Here is a 10,054-nt window from a genome sequence, read left to right on the forward strand (position 1 = left end):
CACATTTTAATCATTGCTTTCCCAGCTTGATTTTTGTTATTTGCTTCGTCAAAAGTTGCAGAAAAGTACTAGCTTAAATATCGGTTAACAAATTAACGACGTAATTAACTTGCAAATTTCTTGTGTGGATACTTCATGATTGGAACGATGAACATTGTTTGAAACTGTTGAAGAATTGTTACAATGCCATCCCAGACGATGGAAAAGTTATAGTGGTTGAAGCCGTCCTTCCTATTGCACCGGATACAAATGCTTTTATGAGAGACATTTTGCAGATGGATGTGCTTATGATGACTCACAGTCCAGGAGGGAAGGAACGAACCAAACCCGAATTCGAAGCCTTGGCAACTAAAGTTGGATTCAGTGGCATAAGATATGAGTGTTTTGTTTGTAATTTCTGGGTCATGGAGTTCTTCAAGTAGTTGGACATTTATATCTAAAAGATTTGATAGTTTGTATCGAATAAGTTTTGCATCAATAGTTTGCATTAAGTCTTGTATTGATCAATAATTGATATATATATATATAAGGTTTGTGGGCATATTTTATTCAGACAATGATTTGCTTGATTATGGATTTAATGGACTAATTAGATTTTGAACTTGATCGTCCAAATTGTAATAAATCCAATAGTACACAAAAAATATAAAAATTTAAAAACTAATTTCTTTTTAAAGAAAAAAAAAAGAAAACAAGGATCAGATCTCTTGCAGATCCAATCCAAAAAGAATTAAATAAATAAAAGTAAAATGGAGAATCGAATCTATGTTGGAAAAATCCGATTGCTCTTGATCCCAAAGGTTTGGATTGAAGGGAAGAAAACTCCTTTCCTCCAACATCAAGAATTAGAAACACACAGAGGAGACTACACACTTAAACACACAAAACTTGGGAAAAATGTAAAAAGGCTATGGTTTTTGGGTTTGAGGCTTTTGGGGAAGTTTTTAATTATTTCAATCAGTGGGAGGGTTGGGGAAAGGGAGAGGAAGGAAGAAAGGGAGTTTTTTGGTCGAGGTCGGCAATTGGTGATGGTAAATCAAGGTTTTTAGGTGGCTTATTTATTTATTTATTTATTTTTGAAGATTTGTGGAAATAGGAATTGATTTTGAGAAAAGTACTCTGGTTAAAAGAACGAGGAAAAAGGGAGGAATCCAAAAGAATCTCATCTTGGGGGATCTGTGGCAAAGGGTAATGTAGGATGACCATCAGGTAGCGACAGATGATGATGGAAGGGGTAACACCCCTAACTTTGATATGGGCTATCTGTGGTGTTAACTAAACTATTTAAGGAGTTTATTTAAATTTTTGGTGTATATGCTTGAAAGACTTAAACTATGCCTATGTGTGTAGCAAATGACTTTGAAATTAGATGGTGTACTTCAGGACTTTTGTTGATATGGTGTATATGCCAAGTTTATGAAAATATGAACTATGACAGTTAAGCAAATTTTTAAAGAAATGATTGGTGAACCATATGATTTAAAGTGTGATTGATGATTTGGACTATATATATTGAATATATACAGTACAATTAAGCGCCATGTGGTCCATTGAGGTGATTACTGCAATGGAAGTGAGTTGTGAAAAAATTGGATTTTGAACATGATTTATGGATAGATGTTCTAAGTCTATCGATAGATGTTCTAAGTTTATCGATAGATGAAAGTTAGGAAGCAAGTTGCAATAAACATAAGAACATCTATCAATAGATTCATGCAACCATCGATAGATGTTCACTTGTGAGTAAAAGGAAGCAAGCTTAAGAACATCTATCGATAGATTGATGCAACTATCAGTAGATGTCTACTCATGAACAATTTAAGGCATTTGGGACACAATATATCGATAAATATATCGAACCTATCGATAGATAGTAATACAAGGATAATTTGAAGATGTCCAATGCACCATCTATCGATACATGGGGCTATTTATCAATAGATGAAAGGTTAAATGTTAGAAATCATGTGGGATCTATCATAGATGCATTCCATTTATTGATAGATACATAAGAACTTGTGAAAATAAAAGGACTTTGGGTAGTCCACACATTTGGAAAATAAAAGAAAACACTCCCATGCTCTGCCCCTTCAAAAGTCTAAGTCTCATACCAGATTTTAAAGTTAGTTTGAAGTGATTTGGAGCTTGGGAAACCAATATAGAGGTAAGATTGATCTTTCTAACTGATTGGTTTATGATTAATCAGTTTATAACTTTGAAATTTGGTTTTTCCTTAGCTTGGTTGTTGTTCCCCTTGAGATTGTTGGAAATTGGGGATTTAAGTTGATTAAACCAACACTTAAGGTAAGGATTTAAAAGTATCTTAATTGTAAAACTTCAAACTAAAGTGATTATGTAATGTTGTAGGAAGCTGGGCTAATTTGAAGTGCTGGAAATTATTTGAAATACTAAGTGTCAATTTTTATGTTTTGTACAAAGGGGTAACGGAGTTATTTGGGATTGTTGGACTTAGAGATCCATTAAAGGCTACTAGAATTCACTTGCTGATAGCAGAAATGCTCAAATTCACTGTGAGTGGGAATTAATTGTTTGAATGCTTGGATTGATGCATGTAATGCAAAACACATGTAAATGTGCTACCATGGTATATGATTGGGTGAATTAATGCCTAGATACATTATGCCTAGGCCAATGAACTATTGATTTATAGAAGTATATAGAATTTCTGCTAATGTATTTGATGAGCAGAAGTATATAGAATTTGATTTTGAGTTAGGAAAGCATATGAAGCTTATTAAGCTATGGTTATTTGACGTGAAATGTGATATATTAGATGTTAATGGCATGATAGCTAGGAATCTAATTATGTGTTCATTCGATGGGAAATTCCAAATTTTGATTTGATTGTGGTTAAATGACGTCCCTCCCTTGTGACCTTGAACCTCTACTAGTTGCTTCGACACTAAGCGTAATTTGAACTTCCGCCAATTGCTTCAACACTAAGCATGATTTGAACTTTCATCAATTACTTTGATACTGGGCATGATTTGACCCTTTGTTGATTGTTTTGGCATCGTGCGTGATTTGATTTCCGTCGATTGGCCATCGTACATTGACGTGATTATGTCTAAGGAAGACCACTCATTGATTATGATTTGGATGGGATGTTAGAATTTTTTGAACAGCATTTTATATTAAATGAATTATATGATTATTGATGTGTGAATGAGATATGGTTAATACGTGATGGGAAAGCTTGGAGGTAAGCAAAATATGTTTGAATTTGATATTGTTCACCTAACAAATAGTGAAAGGCCTCAGGAACTTAGTATTAGGCAACGGCTTCTAAGGTAAGTCCTAATTTGATTATAGAGTCATAGATGCATTGATTATAGTTAGCAAAAAAGCCATTTGATTGGAAATTATGGTAAGTCTTGGTACGTACCCCACATGGATGATTTCATTACACCTTTACTGTTAGAGATGCTTGGTTGATACTTTTGCTACATTGTGAATGCAATTAATTACATATATCTACAAAAGTTACATTTCAATTCTTTGTTCCCACTCATTGAGTGTTAGATGACTCACCAATCATTTGTTACACTGTGTAGATAAATAGACTATGAGATTTTCGAGTGGTTAGCATCGTCCGTAGATCAACAAATTTTGCATCTAGTAGGCACTCTCTATCTAATGAGTCCACTCCACTTAGTCCGAATTGATGTCATTTTTAATTCACTTCGATTTTGGTTTTAGAAGTACGTTATATTTTGAATCATGTAGCCCTTGCATTGCTGGTTGTTTTATTTGTTAATGCGTAGGATGGACCCATTGTGCTAGTCGATGTATAAGTATGTGAACATGGTGTTAAAATATTTTGTGATAACCATGTGCTAAGGGGTAATGTTGTAAATTTTGAAGTCTTGTTATGAAATGAATATGTGCTACTTATATAAATGTAAAAGGTTGTGTATTGTGCTTCACATGGTTGGTTATTTTCTGAGGCTTGCTCGAGTTTATGCAACCTTTTCCTGTTGCACTCAAGCATTAATCACAATCCTCTGGTTTGGGTCATGATAGATGGTTGCAATTTTGGTATCAGAATTGAGGTCTAGTTAGTTGCTTTTTAGGAAGGTAAGAAGGTACAGAGAGAAAAAAGAGATGTAAAGAATGAAGGAAGAGAAAGGAAATGAAGGTTTAAGGCTTTTCACAACACATTTCGTATAAGGAATAGCTAAGCTATTCCCCCATATTCTCAATCTATTATTTTCTCTCATGTTTTGGTTGCGCATTGTGCCAAGGATTAGCTATTCCTAAAGGATAACTATTCCTCAAAATTAGTGAAAAGTCATCTTTGACTAAATCTACCCTTTGCCTTGATATTAGCTATTCCATGTCTGATGGAATAGCTTCCAAAATCAAGACCAAATTATCCCTCATAAGTTTGAAAAATTACAATCCTACTAATATTAAATCATTTTCTTCTCTCTTCCTCTTCTCCTTTATTCTCTTCCAACTGCATTGTTCTTTTCTACAGCTTTTAGCATAAACATCATCTTTGAAGATGATAATTAGCTCAAAATTGTTATATTGAAAATAGGTTTTGTTTCAAAGGCTTAAAAGCTTTGATTTCTGTGATCCAAACTAAGAACCCATTATTTCATCCACTTAATCAAAGCTTTGGTTTTTTATGATAAAAATCCAAAAATAAAATAAAGAAAGAGGTGAAAACTTAAATCTTGGGATCAGCTAAAGGTTGATTAAAAAAGAAATGGATAGTGCTTAAAAGGTTCAATTTTTGTGATAAAAACTAGAATCTATTTCCTCAAATTTTATTAGAAAAAAAAAAGGCCAAAACAAGAACATAATCAAAGTTTTTTATTCTGTTTCTTTGAAACATGAGTTTTTATAAAGTTATAGATGTATTTACAAAATTAAGAAAAAAAACCAACCAAAATAGTAATCAGATTGGAATAGAGCAAGAGAGTTGTAGATGTTCAAAGGTGGCCTCTTTTGCCATATTGAGACAGAAAGAAAAGAGAAAGGGAATAGAGAACTACAAGAGTAGTGAAGTGAAAAAAAGAGAGGAGTGTGGTGGAGAGATTTGAGATGTTGGATGAAAAAGGAATGACAATAATGATTAATTCAATGGTGATTTCATCAAGAATAATTACTTAAGCATTTTCGAATCTTATGCTAATGAATAGAACTTTGTTAATGTCACTGTCAATGTCAATCACATGGCATACATGACAATCAAGGCAAATTCTAAATCTTTTATCACAAAGTTGAGTAATGTTTAACAAGTTATGCTTTAAACTTTTAACAAATAAAACATGCTTGATTATAGCGTGAGAAGTGTTAACAATGGTTCCAATTACTTGGCTGATATCTTTGGAATTGTAACCGAAAGAGACATTGCCATTTTACTTTCTATTAAGCTTGACAAACAAATTCTCATTTCTGGTCATACCACTTAAGCAACCACTTTCCAAGTACCAAGGCAGCTTTTCTCTTGGTTGAGTTTTCAAATATTATTCCTTTTGCTATTGCTCAACCTACAAAACAATTTTTCATTTCTTTTTCAAAGGTACCCATACTTTGATGGGTCTTTTGGGTCAATAAGCACATAAGAACCTTACGCACCCAAACCACCTTGGTTTTAGGGAGGTTATTACTCTTATGATAACAATCATAAAAGATATGACCTCTCTTGCCACAAGTATAACAATGGAAAGAAGATGCATCATCATTCTTTTTAAAAATAACATTTCTTTTGGTTTTTGTTCTTTGTATAACTTCAGATTTGATATCTCTTCTATGGAAGCTCTAAGAGCAATATTCTCATCCAATGCCTTTTGCAAAGCTTTATTTTTGTTCTCTAGTTCCAACTTCAAAGATTCAAAATCTGTTTTGGAATGCTCCAGCTCAATTTGAAAAACATTTCTTTGGTCAAAAATAAATTTGAAATCATATTTAATCTTTTCTAATTCATCATCTACAGATAAAGCTTTATTTTTTGAAACCTTATAATTTAAAATTAACTTCTTAAATTTAGCATATAAACAATCATACTCATCTTGAAATTCATCAAAAAAAATATTAGATATATTAGAAATTACCTCAAGTTCTTCATCTTTGGCCATTAAGAAAAAGTTAGCTCTTTCTTCTATTTCTTCCTTAGTTGCCTTTTTTTCTTCTTATTCCTTCATCTTTTGCTCATATATGAGGAGGGAGCCATATATCTCATCTAAAGTGATGACATTTAGATCTTTGGCTTCTTGAATTGATGCCATCTTTAGCTTTCAAGCCTTTGGTATGCTTTTAAGCAACCTCTTTATCACTTCATGTTCAAGAATTTCCTTCCCAAGTTGCATGAGCTTGTTGACAATGTTGGTGAACCAATCATACATGGTTGTGATGTCTTCTCTTGGTTCCATTTTGAACATCTCGTAGCTGTGAGTGAGAAGAGCAATCTCAGACTCCTACCTTGTGAAGTCCATTCATGAATGATCTTCAACTTCTCCTAGTTTTCTTTAGCTATTGTACAAGTAGAAACTTTCTTGAACTCATTGAAATTTAGTGCACAATGGAGAGTGTTTATGGCTTTGAAGTTTATTTGCTCTTTACTCATTTAAGCTTCAATCCACTCATCTCTAGTATGGGAGTTTTCTCACTAGTTACAAGATCAATTTTCGTAGGAACATAACGAGCACTAGTGATGACATCCCACATTTCATAATCAATAGCCCATATGTAGATGGAGATCCTAAAACTCCAAAATTCATAGTTTGTTCCATCCAATAGATGATGTTTATTTGTGGATTGATCCTCAGCCACATTAAAATTTTGGGTAGCCATTGATTGACCTTTAGCCACATTAAAATTTTGGGCAACCATTGAATTTTTCCTTTAGGATGTTAAGCTTTTAAAATAAAGGGTTAGGCTCTAATACCACTTGTTGGTCTCAAAAAGAGTGCTAGAAGGGGTGAATAGCACTTTAAAAATATTTTGAAGGTAAATCTAAGAATTTGAAAATCGTTTGGGATGGTTAAGAACTTGTGAAGGTTAGTGAACACCAAGTAAAATATGGTTAAGAGAAGTGGATAAAACACAATATTTATAGTGGTTCGGTCCACCTATGTTACATCTACTACCTTGATCTTCTCAATCAAGGATTTTCAACCCAACTTCGCTAAAACCAATGGAATTAATAGCTTCCAACAAGCTATTACAAGGTGAGCTTCTAACTCAAGCCCAAAACCCGTTTACAACAAATCCTAAGCTTTTCCTATCTTAGGCTACCGTTTAGAGTGTCTCGAACACTTTAAATAAATAAGAAATAAAAAATAAAATGAGGTACAAATGATCACATAACATATCTAAGTTGTACAAGCTTCAGCTCGAACACTTTCACAAAGATAGGAGTAGAATACAATTGTAAAGAGAAGGTTTAAGCTCAAAATCACTCTTGGTAGCTTCTTTATATGATTTTTTGATTATTGGAGAGGCTTTAAATATTTGAGAGACTAATTCTAGCTGTTAGAGACAATTTGTAGTTGTTATTAACCATTATTTTGTCTTCTAGTGGCTCTTTTCAAATAGGTAGATAGTGTTCAGCTAACTAGTTATAAGTAGCTCTAGCTGTTATAGCTTCTTTGCCTTGCAATGTCTTACTATTGAGTTCTCTCTCCAATCAATTATAGGAGCTCAAACCAATAGAAGAGTTCTTTGTCTTCAGGTTTCTCTTTTTCAACAGACTTCTTCTAACTGGTTACGGTAGACAATAACCGATTACAAAATTTTTGTTTTCATTTTTCTCTATATAGCAGCTTTCTTATAATTTGTTTGCTCTTTCATTAATTAATTGAAGCTTTATTTCTGTCAACCATAACCAATTAAAATCAGCTTTAATCAACTAGAAATTTTTTAAATTTTGAACTTCTCCATTTTGGCTCCCTTAAATAGTCAACTATCTTTTAAACTTGATTTTGGCAATTAGAGATTGTTCAAGTCTTGTCCTTTAATTGAGTAACCCCACGCCTTAACCGATTAGCACACATCTACTTTGCTTTGTCCCACACTTACTTAATTAGTTAAGCTTAGTGCTAACTAATTAAGGGTCCTCTGTCTTGCTTTAAATCAGCACCTATTTATGCCTTAACTAAGTAAGCCTTCATGTTAATCAGCTACCTATATATTGTCTTCATTAAGTCTTTTCTTCTTTGCTTTTTTAACTGATTAACCAATCTTGTAACTAAGCAAGGTTCTTGACTTGCTTCCAAGCAACAAATATTAAAGATTTTAAACTTTGTCCTGCACACTTAAATAATGTAATTAGACATCAATAAATGGAATGTTTTGTTATCATAAAAAACACATGGAGTCAGCAGTAAAATGTCTGAAGTTGCAACCAATTAGGACTTCCATGATGTGGATAGTTTCTCAGTAGTTTTTTAAATCTCTATGAAGCTTCATACAAGGATTCACCTACAAATTGTGTGAATGAGGTTATATCGTTCCACATCTTTGTAGTCATGGCAAATGGAAAGAATTTTGCTAGAAACTTTTGAGCCATGTCCACCCATGTAGTAATAGACCTATTAGGCAGTGACTTGAGCTAGCTCTTCGCTTTGTCCCTAAAAACAATAGAAACAATCTCAATCTGATAGCATCATCAATTACTCCATTATATTACATCACAAATTTCTATGAAATTTACCAAATGAGAATTAGGATCATCACTAGGTAACCCATCGAACTGGACAGAGAATGGAATCATCTGAATGTAAGTTGGCTTAATTTCAAAATTATTTGCATTGATGGAAGTCTTCTAATATGTTGGTGTAAACTTGGCAAAAGAGGAACAACATAATCTCGTAGTGCTTTATTTGCTCTAGGAGATAGATTAATGGCATTGTTGCCATTATTGTTATTACTCTCAGCCATTGTCTGATTTAAAGTTACAACTTGCAAATTCTTCCTTGACATCTTCTAAAAGTTCTTTCTACCTCCAGATAAAAAAGAACAAGATTCAAGTTATTTTTTCTTTGCATACAAGGACCAAAGAGCAAACAAAAACTAACATTAAAATAATAAAAGTAACATTTGGAGTAAGACTAAATTACTTGGTATTAATATTAGTAAAAATTTTAAAAATAATTCCTTGACAACGATGCTAAAAACTTGTCAGTTAAATTTCTATTTACACAACTATATAAGAAAGATAGCACAATGGTAAGCAGAGTATCAATCGCATAGAGAATTTATCTAAAACTTTTACTAAGTACTAAAATTAGAACAATTTAATCTTATCCAAACAATCAAAATCAAATAACCAAATTAATTAACTAAAACTAAGTAATCAAAATTTAAACTAAAAAAGGAAAATCAAAGTTATAATAACTTGGGTAGAAATCAAATCAAACAAGCCTAGGGTTACAATGTCCCTCACACTTCATCTAAATGTTACCTATCTTCCTTAACTTATTTCAAATGCATTGAATTGCTAACCTAGAGTCCTCAATTACTTATAAGGGTCTCCTGACTCGTCTTCTAACAATATTTGTTTTTATCAAAACTCTATATTCCTATGTGAATTGAAATTAAAATAGATGCATTAAGTTCAGGTTTTAACCTAGCTACATATTGCTTACAGGTATATCCCTATCCTGTACACAAATCAATTAATATGATCATATGCTATGCCAATTTTAGTCTACACTAAACTCCCTTTCTCAAATTTGTTTAGATTCCTAAATCACCTTTATTGGTGATCAATTAATGAAAAGCATTAAGAACAAATTGGAATAAACAATTCAAATCCCATTAAAGATAAGCAAGAAAGAATTTAAAAATTTAGATTACATGTGTGTTCAATTGCAATCCTAGAAAACGAAAATTGGCTACACATAACAGCAAAGACAAATAACATTATACAAATTTCAAGCATTGAGAGTAACAAGAAATAGAAATCCTAAATAAGAAAAAAAAACAATTAATTGTAGCCTTGCTTTCCGAGTTTCTACCTCAACTTTCAACTTTTTGAATCTTCAAAAGTTGTCTAACCTAATGTCTCTAAAAAGTATTT

This window comes from Theobroma umbraticum, unplaced genomic scaffold (assembly GCF_002168275.2).
Source record: "Theobroma umbraticum cultivar Fairchild unplaced genomic scaffold, ASM216827v3 scaffold_106.0, whole genome shotgun sequence".
NCBI classification, from domain to species: domain Eukaryota; kingdom Viridiplantae; phylum Streptophyta; class Magnoliopsida; order Malvales; family Malvaceae; genus Theobroma; species Theobroma umbraticum.